The 25,631-nt window shown below is 42.8% G+C and overlaps 1 pseudogene; it reads right to left on the bottom strand.

Moving 5' to 3' along the window:
• Window positions 1-1,836: 1,836 nt before the first annotated feature.
• On the bottom strand, window positions 1,837-25,401 carry LOC129478528 (perilipin-2-like; annotated as a pseudogene).
• Between the last annotated feature and the right edge of the window lie 230 nt (window positions 25,402-25,631).

Raw genomic sequence — 25,631 nt, 5'->3', positions numbered from 1 at the left:
ACCTAAGGCAAGGAAAGAGAGGGAAGAGAGGCAGCCTGCTTGACTAGGGTTGGCTGGGAACCTCAAAGAGGCTCCACAATGTGGGAAAAGGGTAAGTAAGAGACCCCCATTGGACTACACTCCCACCACAAACTCCTGCAGTTCTAGCCACAGGAGAGCCCCTTGACACTCGCGGGCCCTAAGACTTACATAGGGAGCTGCCTGGAGACTGTGTGATGGCATTGCTCCAGAGAGGGAGCCCATGCCGCATTGCATACATCTCCTGAGCTCTAAGGAGCCATTTTGAGAGTCCAGCCATCACCAGACTGCATCCTGCTCTGGAGCCCAACAGTCCCTGCATTTTCACATCTCTAGAGATCTATTGACCTCCCATATCTACAGCCATTACTACTGCTGGCTACTGCCATCAGAGCTGAAGTGTGAGCCACTGGCAGCAATCCTGACACTCCCAAGCAGCAGGACCACCACACATTTACAAGTGCCCTGCTGGCTACCCCACCTGCAGCCACCACCTAGAGCTGACACGTGTCCCCCAGCCACCTGCTTACAGTTGCTGCCACTGAAAAGAAATGAGGAAGTCAAATCGTCCTTTTTTGCAGATAATATGATCTTATATTTAGAAAAATATGAAGCCTTCACCAAAAATCTCCCATCAGTAAATTTAGTAAAGTTGCCAGATACAAAATTAACATACAAAAACCAATTGCCTTTCTATACACCAATAATGAAATAGATGAGAAATAAATCAAGAAGGCAATCCCATTTCAAATAGCTACAAAAAACAAAATACCTAGGACTAGATTTAACCAACAAGGTTAAAGACTACAAAGAAAACTACAAGACACTGATGAAATAAATTGAAGGGACACAAACAAGTGGAAAGACATCCCATGCTCATGGATTGGAAGAACTAATATTATTACAATGACTGTACTGCCCAAAGCAATCTACAATTTCAGTGCAACTTCTATAAAAATACTAATGTCTTTTTTTCACCAAAATAGAAAAATTACTACAATTTATATGGAACCAATAAAAAGCCCAAATAGCCAAAGCAATTTTGTGCAAAAAGAACAAAGCTGGAGGCATCACACTACTTACCTTCAAAGCATTACAATGCTGTGGTAACCAAAATAGCATGGTATTGATATAAAAGCAGATGCAAAGATAAATGGAATAGAATAGAGAACCCAGAAATAAATCCTCATATTCACAGCCAACTGATTTTCAAGAAAGGCTCCAAGAACATACACACATGGGGGAAAGGAGAGTATCTTCAAAAACTGAATAACTATATGGAGAAGAATGAAAGTAGACCCTATCTCTCACCATACACAAAATCAAATCAAAATGGATTAAAGACTTAAGGGGGTCTAAGAACTGAAACTGTAAAACTGCTAGAAAAAACGTAGGAGAAAAACTTCAGGACATTGGCCTAGGCAAATACTTACTGGCAAAGACCTCAAAGTACAGGCAACGAAAACAAAAATAGACAAATGTGATTATATTAAACTAAAACCTCCTGCACAGCAAAGGAAACAACAGAGTAAAGAGACAACCAGTTGAATGGGAGAAAATATTTGCAAACTATTTATCTCATAAGAGACTAATATTCAGAATATACAATGAACTGAAACAGCTCAGCAGTAAACAAACAAACAACACTGCCCCCAAATAACCTCATTAAAAAGTGGGCAAAGGACAGGGATAGATAATTCTCAAAAGCAGACATACAAATGGCCAGCAAGCATCTTCAGATAAAGCAGTGAAGAGGCCTTTTCAGATCATACCAGAGCAGACACCAATTTCTACCCCAGCCCACATGAAGACGTTTTTATTCAATACAGTGACAGAGGGAACACAATGGCCATAGAATGAGAACGTAAGTGCACTTGAATTTTTTCTGAGTTCTGGCTATAGGCTCTGACAAGCCTAGCATTCTTTTCTTACCAGGTGAACATAAATCATCTGCTAATGCCAGAAACTTTAAAGCTCTTAATTCAGCTGGAAACAACTATAATTGAGGGCCTTTATACTAGCTACTTGCTTCCCAATTTAGGGTTGCCTAGCAAGTTAATTTCAACAAAACAAAAGGTGTCATCTGTCTGGCCACAGCATGCACTAGTGACAGCGGCAGGTTTAATGAGTTTTGTGCTCAGATCGCTGGGTCTCTTGGCTGCTCTTGTCCATCTCTGCACCTTGGTCCTGAGCATTCTGAGACTCAGTCAGCTGAGGATAAAAGGGACCTACCAGCCAGTTGAGGGGCATGTTGTTAACAAGGTAATCCATCACGTCATCTAAAGATTCCTTCATTTTCTGCAGCTGCCCCTTGCTAGAAGTGAGGAGGCTGTCAGACACTTCTTTAGAGGAGGTATCATTGCGGAACACTGAGTAGATGTTGCCTGCCATCACCCCCATGTGCTTGGCCTGATCTTGGATGTTCTGTGGTACACCTTGGATGTTGGACAGGAGGGTGTGGCACGTGGTCTGGAGCTGCTGAGTCAGGTTGCCGGCAATTGCAAGAGTATGTGACTCAATTTGCTAAAAATAAAACTTAAGATTAGCAGTGGATCCAACAGTGCGATGTATAAGTTAGTTCAATGACAGTAAGCTGGTTATGTGTCCACCACATATGTGGATTCTTTGGCTTTTAAAAATCCTTATTACAATGCCGAGTGCAGCAGTATTATTCACATTTCATAGATATGAATATAAGCTTAGAGTCTAAGTAGATGGTTTCAGTTAACAACTGGAAAACAGCTGGGTAAGGATTTGAACTAGTGCCTGAGTCTACAAAGTTCATCATCTTAAACTGAAGAAACATATTAGGTAGGGGAGACCCAAAAGAATGGAAATAGACTTCATGTTAGTAGTGTAATGTACATATTCCCTCCTCAAATAAGATGACAAGACATGAACGAACAGTTCATATTGACTTCAGAGCTTTTGGGACACAAAGAACCACTTGCTAGGACTATAAAAGGGTATTTCTTTCTTTCTTTGTTTCTTTTTTTTAGAGACAGGGTCTCAGTCTGTCACCCAGGCTGGAGGGCAGTGGCACAATCATGGCTCACTGCAGCCCCGACCTCTCAGGCTTAGGTGATCCTCCCACCTCAGCCTCTCAAGCAACTAGGACTACAGATGCACACCACCATGCCCTGCTAATTTTTGAATTTTTTGTAGAGATGGGGTTTCACGGTTACGCAGGCTGGTCCTGAATTCCTGGGCTCAAGCGATCTGCCTGCCTTGGCCTCCCAAAGTGCTGAGATTACAGGTGTGAGTCATTGCACCCAGCCAAGATGCTATGTCTTCCCTCTGGAACCTCAGTCACCTTATTGCCCTTTCTCCTAGTTTATTCACCCATTAACTAATGGTTAATAACCGCTTACCATTCATCTCTTCCAGGAAGCAATATGACTCAACCAACCCCACTCCAAGGCTGCCTGAGATAGTCTTCCCATATATTTTCTTTTTTTTTGAGACAGTCTTGCTCTGTTGCCCAGGCTGGAGTGCAGTGGCGTGATCTTGGCTCACGGCAACCTCTGCCTCCCAGGTTCAAGCGATTATCCTGCCTCAGCCGCCTGAGTAGCTGGGACTACAGGCGTGTGCCACCATGCCTGGCTCATTTTTTGTATTTTTAGTAGAGACAGGGTTTCACCATGTTGGCCAGGATGGTCTCGATCTCCTGACCTCGTGATCTGCCTGCCTCGGCCTCCCAAAGTTTGGGATTACAGGTGTGAGCCACCGCACCCAGCCAATAGTGCCTGTATTTATGCTGTTAAAAAACAACTGGACTTGGCTACTCTGAGCGTACTGCCTGTGAAATAGCCCTCTTCTGCAAGGAGCATTAAAAAAAAAAAAAAAAAAAAAAAGGCTCAACAGGACAGCATGGCTGGCTGTATCCCCTGTTAGTCTGTACCCATTATGAGGGCAAGGCCTGTGTTTCTCATTTAGTTGTATCTCACTTGGGGCATATGTATACTCATAGGTTGTTAGATAAAATTACTCCCTGCCTAGTTTTGCTTTTCTGCCACATAACTAGCCACCTATGTACATGGTATTGTTCAGCCTTTTGATAGAGTATTCTAAGACACAGTATAGAAAAATTGAAATGAAAAGTCTGGTAAGAACTTCTTCAGAAACCAGTGAATGACCGTCCCAGTCATCTTATCTCAGCACAGTGGGACTCATCAGTATCATCGTATCCAATGCTCCTTTTCCACTCCACCCATGAGGTAGAGCTTATCCTGAGCATCCTGAATTTTCTGATTGGCACTATGCACATTCTTCCTGGCAAATTCAATCTAGACACATTGAAACAAGACAAAGGAACACACAAGTCAGATATTCATGTTAGCCTGCTTGCAGATGTATGATGTAAATGAAGCAACATAAAAACTAAGAATTTCCTGGAGTTGAATGAGATCTATTCCTGCTATCATTGTTATTTATTATCAATATGTGTAAATTAGCCAAGCAGTAGTAGCTCTTCACTGCCTCTATTTAACTATTAAATCACTGACTCCACATTTACCTCCAGTTTAGCACAGGTAAAGCAACTAAAAAAAAAATTTTTTTTTTTTTTTGAGAGTCTCACTCTGTCGCCCAGGCTGAAGTGCAATGGTTCGATCATGACTCACTGAACCTCCGTCTCCCAGGTTCAAGTGATTGTTCTGCCTCAGCCTACCGAGTAGCTGGGATTACAGGCATATGCCACTATGCCCAGCTAATTTTTGTATTTTTAGTAGAGACAGGATTTCACCATGTTGGCCAGGCTGGTCTCGAACTCTTGACCTCAGGTGATCCAACCACCTTGCCCTCCTAAAGTGCTGGGATTATAGGCATGAGCCATCACTCCCAGCCAGCAACTTAAATTTAATGTGTACATGAGTAAAGGATAAGTTAGAATTACAAAACAGAAAGGAATTTGACCTTCCTCTTCCCTGTTGCCAACCACCTATTTCCCCTTCTAAGAAGAAATGGTTTTCTTATGGCAGTACAGAATGGTACATATTGTTCTGTAACTTGGCAACCTTTAATGGTTACACAGTAGTCTATTGTGATATATCAATTTAATTAGTCACCTTGGTCCTACCTCACTTTCCCAGACAAATGCTCCAAGGACAAGTGCCTGCCAAAGCCCAGGAGAGCACAGCAGAGAGGAATTGGCAGCTCAGCAGCTGGGGCAAGTGCACCCGGCCCCAGAAACAGCCCATGAACAAGGAAACAATAAGCCCTGCAATCCTCTCTGCCTCCGCATTGGGGCTGGTCCTGGGCAACAATTGTGTCCTTGCATTCCTTATGCTCCTGAAAAAACAATGTTGTGTGTCTGGATAACAGGAAGGTGGCCATAAGTCCCTCTGTATAAAAGCCATCTGAAGCCATGGACTAGGTATGTTCTAATCAGAAAGCAGGCAGTAAATGAACATTTTCATCCCACGGCCATGCACCTCTCTGCCTCAAGGTGGTAGAGGGGCACAAAGAGTAGAAATTTGTTTAGTTCTACAAAGACACAGTCCATATATCAATAGATGATTAAAAATGGAAACCTTGCTGATTAATGGATGGTACTGATATTAATAAGCATTATGTACATGGGGTTCAAAAATAAGAACTGCACAGCCATCTCTATCACCAGAGAAAGTGCCACAAATTAAAAAACAACAACACCTCTTTTCCATGTTGAAACTTTCATCCATCTTATTGGGGGAGTGGTTTCCAAATCAGCATCTACTTTCAAGTACAGAGTGCAACTCAAGTGATATCTTCAGCAACTTCTGCGATGAGGTCAGCATGCTGCCCTGGAAACAGCAGCACAGGCACGCAGGTGTCTCCTGTGTGCACGGGGAATGATGTCTCAGTGTCACAGGTGTGGTCAGTGTCCACTCGCCCCCGGGACTATGTACATGTGTCCAGGTCCAGGGATGGCTCGCCTTGTGTTTCTCCCTGGTCAGAGAATCTCACAGATTCCGGGGACTTCAGGCTGCCCAAACTCAACTACACCTATAAGAACTTTCTTCTGAAATACAGAAGCAGCCTGGACACTCAGGAAGCTCTGGAAGTTGAGCTTATTCTTCTGTTGTGTGCAGGGAATGTCTGGGCTTCATTTAGGCAGGTAAGGGAAAATGGCTGAGCTGACCATGCTCTGGGCAAATGCAAGGGGCCCCAGAACAAGGCTGCAGCACCCAGACTTGGAAACAGTCACTGTGCAGCCGCTGGCTCCTGTGCTCCAGCCTCAGTCACCTGACTGGTCACTGGCATTACTGCTTGGTGAGCCCACTGCTGTGTGTCTGTTACAGCCCAGGTGGGAGGAGCTGGGTGTCCCTGGGCATTCATCACCCAAGGTGCCCTCTGTCTCGTGGAGATGCAGCTGGACTTGCCCCAACCTCTGTCTTCCCTGTCTCCCAATGAAAACGATCACTTGCTCCGTTTGTTAGCTCAATGTTCTTCTCACTGTCTTAATGGGCTCCATGCCCACCAGGATCCACAGTGCACTGGTTCCTGAGAGGTGGGGTCACTGAGCCTAAAATTCACCGAGAAGATCAGGTGTGTGCCTGGGAGCCTCAGGTCCTCTCAGGGAGGATGCTTCTGGGCAGCAGAGGCAACAGTGGCTCTGTGACAATGACAGATGGCTGTCTGCCCATCCTCACAGCTCTGAACCAAACTAAGACTAGCCACTGGCAACCATGGCAGATCCCCATCACTTGTCCTGGCTGGGAAAGGTTTGCACCATGCAGCATGCCAACCATTACAGACCGTCACTTGGAATTTTCTGATAAATTATTTTGTCTACCCACCTCTTCAGGCCAATATTTTTGGCCTCCAAACTTCTTATAAATCATTTCCTATTGAGTATGAAACTGAATTCTATCCAAGTCTCAGCTCCAAAGTGGGTAGTGCTTCTTTGTTTAGGGATTTCTCATTTTTATAGATGATAAAGAAAACCCCATCCTCATCAGACTGCACCAGCTGGTCAGGACTCATAGTAGCCAGCTTGGGGGCCCCCTAGCTTTTGGCCAAGAAGATGGGAGCCACAGGGTTCAAGATGAAGAATGGGCTGGGGAGCAGAGCCATGGTTATTTTACAATAAGTAAAGCAACTATGTGTAAATTCTAAAGCAATTACTGTGTGTGCCAGGCCACTAGCTGGGCCCCACAAGGAGCTACAATTAAGGCCTCAGGTGGGATGGGTTGGACAAAAATGCCGGCCTTGCCTAGGGGCTACTGTGTCCTGGGCACGTGGCAAAGTAAGCACCAGCCAGGAGCCATGTAACTAAGGGGGAGCAATTTGCCCTGGATGGGGACAATGTGCTGGCTTATTGGGCTCTGATAGCAGGTTAGCATAAACTGAGTGACTCCAAATACAAACAATAGAAATTTATTCTTTCACAGTTCTGGAGGCCAAAAGTACACAACCAAGGTATTGGCAGGCTTTGGTCCCTCCAGCGGCATTAGGGAAGGATTCTTCTCGTCTTCCAGCTTCTGCAGCTCCAGCAGTCAGTGGCTTATAGATGCATCACTCCAATTTCTGACAGTCTTCACATAGCCTCTGCTCTACGTCTCCTCTCTGTGTCTCTTCTATAAGGACACCAGTCAGTAGATTTAGGGTTCACCCTTACTCAGTATGCTAACATCTTAACTTGACCACATCTATGAAGACCCCATTTCCAAATAAGGCCATATTCACAGGCTCCAGTGGACGTGAATTCTGAGGTGAATTTTTGCTCCCAGCACACATGATCCAGAAAGCCTCTGAGCAAGCATCTCCTGCCACCCTCCATTCCCCAGAAGTGCTGGGTCTGTCCTGCTATGGAGGCTTAGAGCACAAGGCACTGTCACAGTATGTCATGAACATGAGAATCCACTCTGGTTTGCAGTCCCCAATCTCTCCAGGGCCCTTCCTGGCTGTGACCCTTTCCAAGCCCCCAGCCCCAGGGGCCAGCTTAGTCCAGCCTTGGGAATCTCACACTTCAAATGTCATTTTACTTGTCAACTCCAAGTCTCGGATTAACTTCCCCTTCTCAGAAAGTTCTCTTTCCGTTCCAATCATCAGGATAACTTCCCATTTCCTCTACTTTTTTTCATTATTATTTGTAACGACAGAGTAGGTTGTTCCTGTTTTCAAAAGACTGTGCACTCCACAAACGCACAGACTTAGCTGTTCATCAGCGTATCTCTGAGCAGACGTGGCACTTGGCAAATGGCCACTTGGGAAATACTCACTGAATGAATGTGTGGAAGTTTACATGGGTGAATGGATGAATGAGTGGATACCTGGATGGATAGATGAGTAGATAGATCATGATATGGATGGGTGGTAGTTGGGTGGATGAATCGTGAGTGGATAGGCAGATGGATGAGTGGATGGACAGATGGATGGAAAGGTTGCTGGATGGGTGGATGAATGGAAGGATGGATAAATGGCAGAATTGGTGGAAGCATGGACAGGCAGATGACCATCTTAACTCTATCTTCATATTCAGTAAAGACACTGCACTTGGAAAGGTGTTCAGAGAATAGATAAGTCATGAGAACTTGAAGGAAAGAAGAAATACAGTGCGTAAGCAGGAAAGATTTGGCGCTAAAGTCAAGGTTATAGAATGGGACATTTCCCTGCAAATAAATACAGGGTAAAATCCTCTGCTTCCTTGTGCTGGGCCAGCAGACTTTCACAGACCTGGGCATGTAGGAGGTGTCAGATGCTGGCTGCCTGAGCAAGTTCCTGAAAGATGCCCTCAAGCCTGCTTCACTCTGCTGCAGGGTCACAGTGCAGCTGTGCTTCACACTATGTGAGGCAACACTTTTGTTTTTCACCCTAAGACTGCCTTTTCTTCAGGGATCAGCATGCTTTTACTATAAAGGTCCAGAAAGTAAGTAGTTTAGGCATCCTGGGTCTGAACTACGAAACTGCTGCTGTAGCCTGAAAGCAGCCATGCAGCATGTGGCTACATTCCGATACAGCTTTACTAATTGGAAATGTGACTTTCGTAAAAAGTGCATGTGTCACAAAACATTATCATTCCTTTGATTATTTTTCAACCATTTAAAAATATAAATACCATTTTTAGCTCATGGGCCATTCAGAAACAGGCTGGCTTAGGTCCACAGGCTGTCATTCGCTGACTCCTCTCCTAGAGTAAGGACACTTCCTTTTCACCCTATTATAGCACAATATGATGAATATGTGTGTGCTCAATTTTTTAGATAAATAAGTTCCAGCTCCACTGCCCTGGCTGGAGTGCAGTGGCACAATCACAGCTCACTGCAGCCTCAACTTCATGGGCTCAAGTGATCCTCCCACCTTGGCCTCCTGAATAGTTGGAACAACAGGCAAGCTTTGCTATACCTGACTAATTTTTCATTTATTGTAGGTACAGGCTTTTGCTATGTTGCCCAGGCTGGTTTCAAACTTCTGGGCTCAAGTAATCCTCCCAACTTGGCCTCCCAAAGCACTGGGGTGGACTCTGAGCTGGCAAGGCCAGGCTTGCATGCATTGGTGTGCGAATATCCTCCCCAAATCCACAGTGGGGAAGTCACCCCACCCCCACAGCAAGGGGAAGAAGGATGAAGTTTCACCAAATGGCAATCCAAATGATCACATATGTTCTCCTCAGTTTCTCCAGGTGACTATTAATTTTCCTAATAGACCATAGGCTCTGTGAGTCCAGGAGATGTGTTCATGTCATTCAAATTTAGAAAGCAATGAGAAAATATGTTTGACCAGAAAATGAAATGTGTATGTGTAAATGGGATCCCACTTACAAAAGGCACTTGCCACCTGCCCCACTTCCAGCATCCTCTCAGCACCTGTGCTGGAAGCGGGAGCAAGGAGAAGATCCACACCAGGACACCTCTGGCTCATCCAGCCCTGGAAGCTCAAATGATGATGAGAAAGTACTGCAGACTGGGGGCTTAAACAGTGGAAATCTGTTGCCTCACAATCCCAGAGGCTGGAAGTCTAAGGTCAAGGTGTGGGCAAGGTGGGTTCATCCTGAGGCCCCTCCTCTTGGTGCGCAGATGGTCGACTCCTCCCTCTGCAGCTGTCTATGTCATAATCGCCTCTTCTTTTTAAGGAAACCAAGTCATATTGGATGAAGGCTCAACCTAACGGTCTCCTTTTCATTTATTTGTCTCTTTAAAGAGCCCATCTCCAAATATAGCCACATTCTGAAGTCCTAGGGGTTAGGACTTCAACAGCTGAATTTTTGGGGAAATACAACTCAGACCACAACATAGGAGTTTGCTGAAGAGGTGGGCTGTTCCCTAGATGGAGTTGGGCATCTCAAAGGATCTGCCTGCTTCTGTCTTTCATTGCCAAGAGAGCTACAAACCTGGCCAGGTCTCCAGGACCCCACAGAGCACACAGCCCCACAGAAGAGATGTGCCCGGACTGTCATCTGGGGAAGTGGGCGGCAGAGTCATCCCGTGCGGGCTGCTTGTGTGCCAGTCCCTCTAGCTACGAACAACTTCTAAATGCTGGTTGTTATTCCCCTTTGATTATTTCCATTTCTTGGCCAGTTACTTGGAAGGAATAAACTGACTCTCAAACACCAATGCAGGCAAGCCTGTCCTTTCTACTTCAGAGGCTCCTTGACAGCAATTTGAGATGAAACAGCCGTGATCAAAGAGGGAAAGTAGAGGTGAGGCTTATGTCCTACTGAGCAGAGGCCACTGTTCCCCCAGGACAGAAGGGCCAGGAGTGAAGAATTCCACAGAACGCACAAGGACCAAATTGCAGGGCTCATGAGACAGAGGGCCAGGGCCCCAGAGGACAGGAATCTCCCTGGGAAAGTTCTTCTCAGTGTCCAGGCATTCCATCTTCATGTAATGAGGCCTTGTCTCATGATGCTTATAGAAAATGGGGCTTATGTTTGGAAAGTGTTGGGAGAAGTCGGATGTCGCTGGGAACCTCACGTAAACTAAGCAGGGACACCCTGGAGGATAGCTCACAGGGCAGGTAATCCCAGGGCATCTCCTCAGGCTAGAGGCGGTCAGAGACCCCAGTGCCCCTAGCCCCTCAGGACTTTTCCACCCATCCTGATATCCCTTGTCTTTCTCAGAATTCTGCTGCCAGAAGCCGGGAATTCAAATAAGAATGACCTAGGCAGACTTCCAAATCTCTTCTAGCCCTGTGTCCTTTCTGTCTACATGTTCTGGGATAGAGCAGCGTGTGAGATGGGGAATCCCACCTAAGGCTCTTGACCTCTGCAGATCCTGGAGTCTGCCCAGGAATCCGCAAAACCAATGCCCACACCAGCAGGCACTACACCAGGAGAGGAAGACTCTGGGAGGAATGGACGGTCCAGGGCACAGGCCCTTGTCAGCTGCACCTGCTCCAGGCCATCTTCCCTCTTGGTGGGGACAGTTCCTGTCTTGCAGGGAGGTGGGAATGAACATCTGGGAGACCCATACAGCTGGTGTGGCAGTCAGCAAGGACAGGGAAGTGTTGTCTATTTGGCTCATAACAGTGAGCCTTCCATGGGATATGCCTGTCACTTGCAACAGTTCCAGGAGGCAGGTGTTATTCCTTCCTCTTGGCCCCAGGTTTCATTACAGAAATGCCTAATCTGTTCAAGGCTGCCCTGCTGGGGCGCCCTGCACTGATGTTGCTCAGCACCTGCCCCCACTTTTCCCTAGCATGAATGAGAAAGGATGCCCATGGAATCCACCCACCCTTTCCTTTGTGGATGGGCACACACAGGCCTTCTCCTCTTAGAGATGGCTGGTCAAGCACTGTCACCAGGCAAGGCTGCTGGAACTCCCAGAAGGGCTAGCCTTGGCCTCAGTGTGGTTTTCCCAGAAGGGCTAGCCTTAGTAAATCAGAAGTCTTCCTCGTAGTCACCCGTGTAACGTTATAATTTTTAATTTAATCAATGATACCTAATAAAATGTTCCATCTGGTCTTTGTAATTTAGAGCAAAAGCAAAAAAAAAAAAAAATGTCTGAGTAAATATATCTCCCTCTCCTTTGAGTAGACCAGGGCTTACTCAGGTAAGTGTGTCAGCCAGGTGTCCTTTGGCAGCTGGGCTCACCTGTTACTGTCCTACCAGGGAAGGGAGGCCCCAGGGCTTTGCTGCAGTCATAGGGCAGGTAGAGCCTTCCGCACCTGTGCATGGGGGTCCAGGCTGGAACTTCTCTCCACACTTGGATCTTTCTGGCAGGAGAAGAAAGCTGTTTCAACTTATCTGACTTTTGGACTTTCTTGTTAAGCAACATTTGCATCTCTTTTTCCTGGGCATCTCCTTTCCCTCGTATTAAAGCAGAAAGAGAAAGTTAAGTGGCACCAGGTTGCCAGGATGTTTCTAACGTGAATTTCTTTCAGGATGTGTTTCCTGCCAGCTGCCTTGTGAGTCCTTCATGCTGCCCCTTGGCCAGATGCATGGAAACTGGCACACGTGTGGCTCTTCCTGCTCCCCCTGGATGCTGTTATAATAGGCCAGCTGTTCAGGATGCTGGAGCCACCACTGCCTGCCCCTTCCCCATGTCAGATGTCACTGATCAATTTGGCCTTTTTAGTCACTGAAACTCAGCATCCTTATCAATCCAGCATCTCTCCCCCAAACTAGCAGCCACCCCTTGACCAGAGGTGGCTCCAACTGGACCTGGGACGAAGCAAAAGGTATCCATGAGGGCATTTCTCAGCAGACCTGCCTTCTACTGCTGTCTGTGGACCCTGCTTGGCTATTTCTCTGAACTGTCCAGGATGCCCATGGAGAGAGAGCTCACCATCCTCTTGACCTCTCAGCTATGCCCAGCTCTAAGGGGTGCCAGCCCATTCTCATCATCAGAGATTTGTCTGTTTATAGCAGAGCTCTGTAGCAGACAGGCAGGTGGCAGCTGGGAGTCTGGCAGAGGTGCTACCTCTAATTCCCTTCCCTTGGGCTGATGACAATTCTGTTTGTGCTTCTTTCCACTATCTTAATTCCTGCAGCTATAGATGATATGGTATGGCTTTGTGTCCCCACCCAAATCTCATCTTGAATTATAATCCCATACTCACCATGTGTCCTGGGAGGGACCTGGTGGGAGGTAATTAAGTCATGGAGGAGGTTTCCCTCATGCTGTTCTCATGATAATGAGTGAATTCTCACGAGATCTGATGATTGTATAAGCATCTGGCATTTTCCCAGATGGCACTCATTCTCTCTCTTGCCTCCTTGTGAAGAGGTGCCTTCTGCCATGAGGCCTCCCCAGCCATGCAGAACTGTGAATCAGTTAAGCAGAACTGTGAATCAATTAAACCTCTTTTCTTTATAAAGTATCCAGTCTCGAGTACTTCTTCATAGCAGTGTGAGAATGAACTAATATCGTAGGAGACTTATTTTTATATTTATGGATAAAAAGCTACCTCTCAGTTCTTCCAAACTCATTAATTTTTTCATATAAATTTCAAAATTACCCTGTAAGTTTACACAGAAAACCATATGGGATTTTGACTAGTATTTCATCAGCTCTACCAATCAATCTGTAAAGGATTGGCATCTTTACATAATTGGGTTTTCCAGTACCAATAAGTATGGTATTCCTAATTTATATGTTTTTTAAATGTCTCTGAAGGTTTATATTTTTCCTTGATGAGGTTTTGCATACCTTTCACAAGATTCATTACTCAGCATTTGACACTGTATGCTATTATACATGCTAACTTGAAAGTTTTTTCAGTTTATTGATGTATATAGAAATATTTGCCAAACTTACTGCTTTTAATAAAAGATCTTCAGGCTCTGTTTGGTTTTTCACTTACCCAGTTGTATCATCTGCAAATTATGACAATAGTATTTCTTTCTTTCTAATAGTTATAACTTTTGTTTCTTTTTCTTGCCTTATTGCACTGCCCAGGATCTCCAGGCCAGGGTTGATTGAAATTTATAGTCGCAGACATTCTTGTCTTGTTCCCAATCTCAGAGTGCTTTCAACAATTCACCATCATGTTGATATTTGCCATAAGTTTTTGTATATTTATTTTGCCAGATTAAGGAAACTACCTTCTATTCCTAGTTTCTAAATGTTTATTTTTATTATGAATGGATGTTAAGTATTATCAAATGCTGTTGATGAATCTTAATATTATTATACAATTTTCTACTCTATACTAGGTACATGCTTAACTACATTGGTTAATTCTTATTCTTAAGAATGAGAATCCAATCTTGCATTCCTGGAATAAACCCAATTAATTCAAGTAATATTATTATTTTTGTATATTGAGGATTTGGGGCTTGTTAATATTTTGTCTAGAGTCTTTGCATCTGTGTTCAGAGGTGGCAAAAATATTAGTCTGTGTAGACCTTCTTATAATGCCTATATCACATTTTGGTATTAAGATTATGCTGGATGCATAATCAAGCTGTGGAGAGTACTTCCTGGTCTATTATTTGAAAGAGTTTGTGTAAAATTAGCATAATTTCTCAAATGTTTAACAGGTGTGACCAGGAAAGTTCATCTAAATCTAGAATTTTTATGGGAAGAATTTTCATTCCAGAGTTATTTTTTAACAGTTATCGACTTGTTTTCTATTTAATCAATTTCTTTTCTTTATAACTTTCTTCTTACTTTCTCTGAGGTTTAAAATTAACTTCTTGAGATAACTGTGCATATAAGTGACTTTCAGGCTTTCTTCTTTTCTTTACCATGCATTTATAGTGTAAGTCTACTTACAAAAATGTCTAGCTTCATATTATTCATATTGGTATAATATATTTTTATTGTCATTAAATTTAAAGTATTTTTATTTCCAATGCGCCTCTTTTCTTTGACATGTATTTTATTTAAAATTGTTTTCTTAATTCCCAAACTTGAAAGATTTTTATTCTGATTATCTCTTTGTTTTAATTTTTAACTTAATTCTACATGATCAGAATGCATTGTCTTTATAAATTCAATCCTTGGAAATGCTTGAAACCTGATTGATGGCCCTGCATAAGCTTAATTTTGTAAATGTTTTATGTTAAGGGCTCTGTGATTATCCTATTTTGCAATGTGCTTGTTTTCATATAATGGCAAGCTGCACACCTGGACTTCTCTAGCTGTTTGCCGCCCACTGTCCAACAAAAGAGGGCAGGCAACTGTCCAGTCCAATTCCTAGGCCAGCCCTCACTGCCGGCAGACCAGAGGGAGAAGAGGACACAGGCAGGAGGCCCTGGAGCTGAGGGTGATTGAGCCTTCCCCCACCCCTTGCCTGGGCTCCCAGAGCTGATTTGCCTGCGTGAGCCTGTTCCCTTACCCAGAATTTACCCTGAGCTGAGATCTGCTTGCAGCCCCCATGGGATTTCCCAGTCACAAAAGCATGAGCACCAGCATGGAGGAGGTCGTGGCATGAGAGCTACAAGACCTTCACTCAGAAGGGCCCCGGCTTGAGCTTGAAAATGCCCTTCTGGGGCCGGGCGCAGTGGCTCACACCTGTAATCCCAGCACTTTTGGAGGCCGAGACTGGTGGATCACAAGGTCAGTTGATCGAGGCCATCCTGGCTAACACAGTGAAACCCCGTCTCTACTAAAAATACAAAAAATTAGCCGGGTGTGGTGGCGGGCACCTGTAGTCCCAGCTACTTGGGAGGCTGAGGCAGGAGAATGGCGTGAACCTGGGAGGCGGAGGTTGCAGTGAGCCAAGATCGGGCCACTGCACTCCAGCCTGGGTGACAGAGCAAGACTCCATCTCAAAAAACACCCAAAATGCTCTTCTGTCACCATCTTGAAATTCTTGCCATACTGGCTGTGAATTTGTGCCGTGTAAGTGCAGTCCCCTGAGATGATGGAGCATGGCCAGGACTTGCAGCCTCATCTCCCAGGATGGCTGGGTCCCCACTTCCCAACACTGGAGCCCCAGCCCTGCCATCTCTCCCTCACTGCCTCCAAGGTTGAATTTCACCAAGCTTGAAACTCCCATGCTCATTCTAATGGGTCCTGGATAACAAGGTATAGTCCTGGAGCAGGGAAAGAAATGGTCCTCTCCAAAGGGAATGGTGGCTGAAGACATGCACCTCATGTGGCCGAGGAGTCACAGGGACATGGGCCTGTGTGGCTGTCCTGATTCTGCGGGAAAACTGAAGTGGACCCGGGGCTCCTCACAGAATGCTCAGCTGTGCTTGCTAGGCACGGCTGATTCTTCTGTTTCCATAAAGTCATTTAAGTCCAACTGGCCTGAAATTGATCCCCTAATTGGAAACCAGTTGGAAGACATACTGAATTAATGATGCAGCTAAGACCATTGTTTCCCAAATCATTTCTATAGCAACAGTGGGAACAAAGTGAGTGGGGTGAGAGTATAAGGAGAGAGAACTTCAAATAAAAGAAGTTTTAATCTGTTATATTTTGCTAATATTTGTATTTTACCTGATTACCTTTTCTCCTCCATCTAGTATATTACTTTATATAAAAAATCCTGATAAGTCTTGAGAAAAATATGTAATACTGGAGCTTAAAAACTGTAGTGCAAAATACAACAGTTCATAAAACGCTCTATCCAAGTAGCCAAAATCGTGTGGTGGTTAAATTAGAAGTAGTTAATTCCAGGAAAGGCATTTTATTAGCTACTAAAATTAAAACAGGGCACCACTATTTCACAGCCAGATAATGAAGTACTGATTTCTATTTTTTAATTCTATAAAATTAAGCTTCCTCTTTTAAAAGTCTGGAGGGCATTGAGCAAAGGAGCCGAAGATGAGCCCTGAAGGCAAAGGTGGGAAAATAACGCTGCCCTTGTGTGTCCCCGGGACTTTAGGATGCAGGACTTGAAAAATACATGCCACAGTCCACAAAAAACTTCAGGCCATAAATTGTAGGTTGTAGATCAATTTTTCACATCATCTTAACTAATCCATTAAATCTTGGTCCCCAGGCCTCTATCAGAAACAGAAGCTGCAACTACCTGGCACCCACACCATCTGATGTTGCTCAAAAGCTGTGAGCAGTGCCCCTGATGAATTAAACCAGGTCTCTGGAACAGAGGCCAGGGCCCTGCACCCTTTGTCACCCACTCCTGACTCTGTGGGCGGGGGAAGACCAGGCAGTGCCTTTTCTACTCAGAGTGCCACTTTAATTTCTAAGGGTGAGGGACCTGCAGCCAGGGGACCCAGGGGTCCTGAGGTTGCAGCCTCACCCAGGAACTGAATCTTTTCCATTCCCTCTGATTTATTCCTGCCCTTGGCAAAGGAAATAAATTACTTAAATCATGCCATGGGGACTTAAGACAAGTGAGAATTCCCCTCACCAGGGTACAGCCAGGGTTTGTGGGCCTTCATTGTATACAATTTGAGGACCCCCTTTAAGACAATGAGTAGAACACAGCGTTAACTTTGAAAATATTACAAAAACATATGATGATGGGGCACCAGGTGCTTCGTGGACTCAACAAGGCTGTTTTAGGGTGGTGGTCATGGTTTTCTCTTGTTTAACTTTATTTCACTTTGGTTGTTTGGGGGCCTGTTGTATGTGTAGGCAAATTCTTGATGAATTCAATTTTCTTAAAATTTTAACAATACAGAGAGGGGGTTTTCTCTGTGGTTAGAGGCTTAGGATGGGGTGACTGAGGGGCTCTGTCAGTATCCCTTGGTCATGCTGGTCCCTCGGCAACAGGACAGCCTGTGACGAGCCTGACCCAGTGGGATGACTGGATGAGGACTGGAGCTGTGGCTTGCTGCCTACCATGCTGAGGTACAGTGGTAGGGTTTGGATTCAGTCCATCATCCCTGATTTGCAAAACAGAACTTTCCTGGGAAAATGAGCTCCAGCCTGCCAGCCACACAACGTGAATTCTGCATCTCCTATCCTTCTAGTTGTCCCATTCATGATGACTATGTAGCCTGTCTGGGGCCATCCAGCCTCATCTATGAGGGCCCTGAGGAGGGAGGAAAATGGGGCCCACTGCACCCCAACCTGGATTGAGGCTGGAAGGTGTGTGTGTGTGTCTGCAGATCTGAAAGTGTGACAGGGCAGGGCTGGGGCTAGGGGGGCTGGGGCTGGTGACACAGGGGGGGTGGGTACCTAGGTGCTTCTTGCTGGATACTGAAGGAGCCCTAGTGGGTATGATGCTATGGGCAGGGTTCAAATCTGCCCCTTCCATGCCCCATCAGTGTGATTTTTCCTCCTGGGCAATGTAGGAGCACTTGGCACACTAGATACTCCCCTCCCTCTGGACAAAAGACTCCCTATTGTCCAGAGCACCTGCTTTTCATGGGGCTCCTCTGGGGATGAGTGGGTGGAGTCTACCAGGAAGCTTTGACTATGTAACCCATGCCAGCAGGAGTGCAGCACACAAGCAGCAGTCCTACAAGAGCAGGATATGTGAGGAGCTGACTGAACAGGGCTCCTCGGGCCTCCCCACAGCCCAGGCCAGCCCTGACCCACTGCCTATAGGAGCTGAGAGCCCATGGCTAGAAGGCCATGGAAGACCAGTCCTATCTGTATGTTTACAGAAATGCATGCCCACATTTTACCAATAAAATACTTACCAAATCTTAAGAGATGTTACCTCATCAAATGGCAGCCCCATCCTGGATGTAGGCACAGGGAGGTTAAGCAACTTGCCCAAGATCACACAGCCAGGAAATTGAGCAGTTAGGATTTGAACATGGGCTGCCTGGCTCTGGAAACCTAAGGTCCCTGAGAACTCTGTTATGGCATAGGTGTGGCACCTCCCAGGCCCCCAGCTCTTACTCTATCAGGCCCTGCTTGCCTCTCAACCACCCCTAAGACCAGATCACAAGGCTGACTCCAGGCATTGAACCCACCCTTGGTCATTGCACCCTACAGGCTGGGTCCAGTGGTTTCTGCCCTGGGCTCAGGACTTAGCCAGCTGCATGTGGCTTCTTGGAAGGCTCTGGCAACTGAAACCCTCCAGTTCCAGTGCAATCACCACCCCCAACCTGATTGTTCCTGTGACCTATTTGATGAGGTAACATATGTGGAGCAGAGAGAACTGTGCCCAGTTCAGATGCAGGACAAGTCAAAGGCATGGTTGCCCCCTCATCATCCTGCCTTATATGAGAACCTGAGACTTTGAGGCAGGATTGTGTCCTGGGGGACTCCTGAGCCCTGTGACGTGGGCACACCATGATGTGGGGACTTGGCTGAGAATGACTGGTCAAGGGTTGCCAGTGGTTGGAAGCCTGGGAGGCAGCCATGCACAGAGGCCAGGTGGATCCCCAGTTTGTGGACTGAGGGTCCTCATCCCCAGACACTGAGCATGGCTCCCCATGAGGGATGGACATGCGGCTGGGCACACAACTTCTCCACTGGAAGGAAACTCTTGGCAGAGTCAAGACCAGGTAGGCAGAAGTCCTGAGACACCAAGCAGCTCTCCCTGCACCCATCAACAGTGAACAACCATAGAGGGCCCCACCCTAAGCTTCTTTCACCCACAGGAAAGCCCAGCAACAACTGCTGGGCTACACCCAGCTCTAATGTGGGCTTTGATGTGAGGTTCCCCCTCTCTTCTTTTGATACTTTTAGGCCACATTTTATATTTTAATGTGTGTTTTTAATGGAAATCTTCATGGCCCACATGCAGCTCATAAGACAGTGAAAATAATATAATCATTGTGGAATTGCTTGCATCTAAAAATTATTTTCTGTGCACTTCTAAATTTTATAAAAATTATTTTTATAATCCCTGACCAGTTCATACAAAGAATACTTTGTGAAACAAGAATATTATAAGAAACAAAAAAATTATGATTATAGCATGAGTGGCAGGCAAATAAAGACAGAGAATTGGCATGGGGAGATTCTGAATCATGAGCCATAATATTTTACAAAAATAAGTTCAATACAAAGTAGAGAATACAGATTTGTTTTGAGAATCTTTGAAGTTGCTAGTTGTACTAGTCCATTTTTATATTGCTATAAAGTAATACTTGAGACTGAGTAATTTATAAAGGAAAGAGGTTTAATTGACTCATAGTTCCCCAGGCTGTACAGAACACATGGCTGGGGAGGCCTCAGGAAACTTGCAATCATGGCAGAAGGCAAAGGTGAAGGAGGCACAACTTACATGGCCAGAGGAGGAAAAAGAGAAAGAGAAGGTGAGAGTGCTGCACACTTTTTAAAAAGATCTCATGAGAACTCTCTATCATGAGAACAGCAAGGTGAATATAGGTCCCCATGATTCAATCACCTCCCAGCAGGTCTCTCCTCCAACACTGGGGATTACAATTCGACATGAGATTTGGGTTGGGACATATGGCTAAATCATACTATTAGTTTTCTAGTAAATTACCAACCCTATAAAAATTATTTTCTTTCAATATTCTTTTCTTTTCAAAATAGGTACATACACATGCACACGAACCCAATTACTTGCCTCATAATTCCCTTACATCTAAAGATTATCTTTAGAGTAAGGGCTTTGTACATTTAACTCTATGTAAATCAAAACTAAAAGTCTGTGTATGTTACACGTTTGTAGAGAAAGAGGACACATGTTCAAATAAAAATACAGGACAAAATTTTGTTAATAGTCATTCAGGACTCAAAAATATATAGATTTTGTCTCAAAAAAAAATATAGATTTTAATGGAACTCCTACTATAAGTTTTCATTGTGATCATAATAACCATGTAGTCCTTAAAAATTTAGTTGTGCATTTAAAAAATAACAAGTGTAACTGGAGTATTTGTAACACAAAGGGTAAATGCTTGAGGTAATAGCGATCTCCTTTACTCTAATGAGATCATTACACATGTAATGACTGTATCAAAATATTCCATACATGCTCTAAACATGTACATCTACTACATACTCACAAAAATTAAACATAACTTTAAATAACTTTAAAGAAAAATAAAAATGCAATCTATGGGAGCAATGTTCTTCAAGTTATCTGTAGTTTAAAACCACTGGCAACAGGGATTACTGGAGATGTCATTTCACTATGTTACCAAATAATATATTGTTACCATCTTTTACATCCTTGACTAAGAGGACAATTTAATGTTGGTGGCAAGATAACATTTCATTACATGCATTATAGTCTTAATACATTAAACACAATTTGAATTTAAAACAAATTAAGTTCACACATAATCTCAAAAAAAGTGTTACAACACTAACTTCATTTTATTACATAAAACTGCAATTGGTAAAACAATTTACTACAAACATTTAAAGTGTTTCCCTCTCATTAAAATGCAGATGAATATTACTCTAAACATCTACCTCATGTATCCCTTACAAGGCTTAATTCAACCAAAAAGAACCTCTGCACTTAGATTTTCATCATGGATCTTGCATTTCAGTATCCTCACTCATCCATGGAATAATTCATGAATGGTGCTGATCTAATACAAAAAAACCCCTCATAGCTCTGATGCAGCAACAGTTGTTGACTCAGTCCTATTACATGAACAACAGGTATAAAGGAAAAGCATGAAGGTATTTAAAAGTTGAATTGGATCAATATTTGCTTTTCAAAAATTCTAAAATTCAATGGAAAATTCTATAGTTCAATGGAAAAAAGTACACTTTGAATGTAAATATACCTCTTCAACATTAATCTCCTCCTTTTAAAATTACATAAAAACAATTTATGTAATAATTTTATCTTTGTATTCTTTTCTATATTCAACATTCTGATTCTGTCAAATGCCTGAATGCAGACATTTTTTTTGTCTGATTTCGTCTAAGCTGTAGTTTTTAAACAAATGTTTTGCCACTAAAGAACACTTGCTACCTCTGTTTCAGGTTTTGGAAACACTTATTTTAAACCAAATTTTAATTTTTGTGTCCAAAGTAAGTTTTAAGGGCATCTGTTCTTCCATATGAAATAGGTTAGGCCGGGCGCAGTGGCTCATGCTTGTAATCCCAGCACTTTGGGAGGCCGAGGCAGGCGGATCACGAGGTCAGCAGATCGAGACCACAGTGAAACCCCGTCTCTACTAAAAATACAAAAAAAATTAGCCAGGCATGGTGGTGGGCGCCTGTAGTACCAGTTACTTGGAGAGGCTGAGGCAGGAGAATGGCGTGAACCTGGGAGGCGGAGCTTGCAGTGAGCCCAGATTGCACCACTGCACTCCAGCCTGGGCGACAGAGCGAGACTCCATCTCAAAAAAAAAAAAAAAAAAAAGAAAGAAACAGGTTAGGCTGTCTACTTCTTACTGAGCTCATGGAATGGTTCTGCTTATGATATTCTGCATGCTGCCTTTTAGTGAGTGAAGAGTTTGGGGTTGCCTAGCAACTTGCTAACTTGTCAAAAGTCATCTTTCCCTCACAGAAATGAAAGAAAACAAAGCTAAGTCAGTGAAAGACAATCTTTATAGTTTCAGGAGTAAATCTATATGTGGCTTTTGTCAAGCACTTAGGTAGATATAAATGCAGCAACTTGTTTTTTTTTTTTTAAAATGCACAATTTGCTTCCCCAGAACGTTGTTACTTGCCTTTTCAAGTTGTTGACAAACACACATTTGATATGCTCTTATATGTTATAGTTATGTAACATATAAACCTCAGAATTTTTATTCTTTGTGATTAAATCCTGTTTTAAAATGTCACAAAAGAGGAACCAGCATTCAAATTAGATTTACTATATCAAGATACAGTTCAAATAGGACTACTCCATTCGTTGAACACTAAAACTATGAAACAGTTACTTTTTATATTAAAAAGACCATGGATTTAACTTAGGAAAATCCAATTGCAGGATAATAATTTTTCTTTACTTTTCTAACCTAAAAGAATTTTTGAAAGACTATTGCAGGTGTTTAAAAAGGAAGAAATGTTGTTTTATCTAATACTATAAGTAGTTGTCATATTCTGGAAAATTTAATAGTTTTAGAGTTAACATATCTCCACTCCTTTGTTAGGCAATAAGAAAGCCCTTTACCATTGTGGAATGATTCCCTGGCTTAAAGTTTTAAAGTTTAAACTTTAGTTCCACATCATGTTTCTTTTGAGAATTATATTTGGAAGTTGGTATTACAGAAATGCATTAGTTTGTCAGTTTGCAGACAGATTTAGCACACTACTCTGGATAGACTGAGATGTTCTTTCACAAAAGATGATCTGTATCACTGTAATATGCTGATCTTTACAACTGTTTAATCAGTTTTATTTTTGTACAGTATTAGTGACCTAAGTTATTTTGCTGTCCTGTTTTTGTAAAACAAATGAAATTATAAAAGAGGATTCTGAGAGTAGGTATTTTGTACATATGTATATATGTTGTCCAAATAAAAATAATAAATGATAAAGAAAAAAGCAAATGTTTTTCCACATTCAATACATTTGTAGTGTTTCTCTTGAATACAAATTCTCTGATGTTTCATAAAGTAATAGAAGCTTTTAGAAGCTTTTTCAGGGTTTTCCTCTGGCATAAAATATGTGTACAAAAAGATCTGTGATCAAAGTGAAGTGATTACACCCTCTTTATAGTTTTAATATTTATCTTCAGAATCAATACTCTTGTTTCCTATAAAGGCTTATATTTTCTAAAAAGTCTTAATTACACTTATTATGCTTTAAGTATGAAGTATTGAAATTTGAGTAGAATTTATGCAGATGTTAAATGCTTTGCTACATTCTTGGTATTTTTACAATATTTCCCAACTATAACTGCTTTCATATACTATAAGCTATGAGCATTGACTAAATGTAATACCCCTTTCTTTGTACTGGTATGGGCACTCTCCAGTATGTACAGTAATGTGTGACACTCTCCTATGTACAGTAACGTGTGACAAACATTTAAAGGTTTTGTAACATTCTTCACATTTCTAGGGTTTCTCTCCATTATGATTTATGTTTAGAAGCATTTGAGTTCCAGATAAAACTTTGTCACATTTTTCAGATTTCTAGAGTTTCTCTGAAGTATGAAGTATCTTATGATTAGAAAGGCTTGAGCAAGACTTAAAGGCTTTGCCACATTCTTCACATTTGTAAGATTTCCTTCCAATATGAATTCTCTTGTGCTTTAGAAGGCTGGAGGCCCAGTTAAAGATTTTGTCACATTCTTTACATTTGTAGGGTCTCTCTCCAGTATGAATTCTCTTATGATCAAGAAGGGATGAGCGACACTTAAAGGCTTTCCCACATTCTTCACATTTGTAGGGTTTCTCTACAGTATGAATTTTCTTATGTTCACTAAGGTTTGAAGAGTATTTAAAGGCTTTGCTACATTCATCACAATTATAGGGTTTCTCTCCAGTATGAGTCCTCTTATGTCTAGTAAAGCGTGACAACCACTTAAAGGCTTTGCCACACTCTTCACATTTGTGGGGTTTCTCTCCAGTATGAATTTTCTTATGTCCATTAAGGTCTGAAGCCTGTTTAAAGGCTTTGCCACATCCTTTACAAATGTAAAGTTTCTCTCCAGTATGAATTCTGTTATGTCTAGTAAGGATTGAGAACTGTTTAAAGGCTTTGCCACAATCCTCACATTTATACGGTTTCTCTGCAGTATGAATTATCCTATGTTTTGTCAGGTCTGAAGTGCACTTAAATGCTTTGCTACATTCATCACATTTGTAGGGTTTCTCTCCACAATGAATTCTCTTATGTTTACTAAAGGATGAGCGATACTTAAAGGCTTTCCCACATTCTTCACATTTGTAGGCTTTCTCTCCAGTATGAGTTTTCTTATGTTCATTAAGGTTTGAGGAGTATTTAAAGGCTTTGCCACATTCATCGCAATTATAGGGTTTCTCTCCAGTATGAGTCCTCTTATGGCTAGTAAGGCATGAGACCCACGAAAAGGCTTTGCCACATTCTTCACATTTATAGGGTTTCTCTCCAGTATGAATTTTCTTATGTCCACTAAGGTATGAGCCCTTTTTAAAGGCTTTGCCACATTCTTTACAAATGTAAGGTTTCTCTCCAGTATGAATTCTCTTATGGCTACTAAAATTTGAGAACCATTTAAAGGCTTTGCCACAATCCTCACATTTATAGGGTTTCTCTCCAGTATGAATTCTCTTATGTTTTCTCAGGACTGAGATGCACCTAAAGGCTTTGCCACACTCATCACATTTGTACGGTGTCTCTCCAGTATGAATTCTCTTGTGTATAATAAGGCTTACAGATCGTAAAAAAGCTTTGCCACATTCATCACATTTGTAGGGTTTTTCTCCAGTATGAATTCTCTCATGTTTAATAAGGTTTGAGGGCCAGTTAAAGGCTTTGCCACATTCTTCACATTTGTAAGAATTCTCTCTAGTGTGGATTCTCTGATGTTGAGTTAGGAGTGAGAACATGTGAAAAAATTTGCCACATTCTTTACATCTGAAAGGTTTCTTTCCAGTATGTCTTATCTTATGTCTATGTAAATCTGACAATTTATTAAAGACTTTCACACATTTATTACATTGAAATATTTTACTATGTGTAGTTGACAAAGATTGGTTAAGTCTGTTATAACATCCTTTGTGCACCTTACTCACACTTCTACAGCCTTTCCTACATTGTAAATTCCCATGTCCACATATTCTATATCTTCTCTGTAGTGCTTTTTGCAATGAATCTTTTGAGCCTTTCTCTGGCCAAAGCTCTTGGGTGTAATGAGAATACACAGCTGCAAAAAATAAAAATAACAAATTACCCCAAAACTAGACTTTGATAAATATACTATATAAATCTAGCATATAAAATTGTATCAAGTACATTAGCAAGATGGCAAAACAAAATACCATAGGCCCTAATAGCTTC

Source organism: Symphalangus syndactylus, chromosome 3 (genome assembly GCF_028878055.3).
Source record: "Symphalangus syndactylus isolate Jambi chromosome 3, NHGRI_mSymSyn1-v2.1_pri, whole genome shotgun sequence".
In the NCBI taxonomy this organism is placed as follows: domain Eukaryota; kingdom Metazoa; phylum Chordata; class Mammalia; order Primates; family Hylobatidae; genus Symphalangus; species Symphalangus syndactylus.
This window is presented reverse-complemented; position numbering and strand designations above follow the sequence as displayed.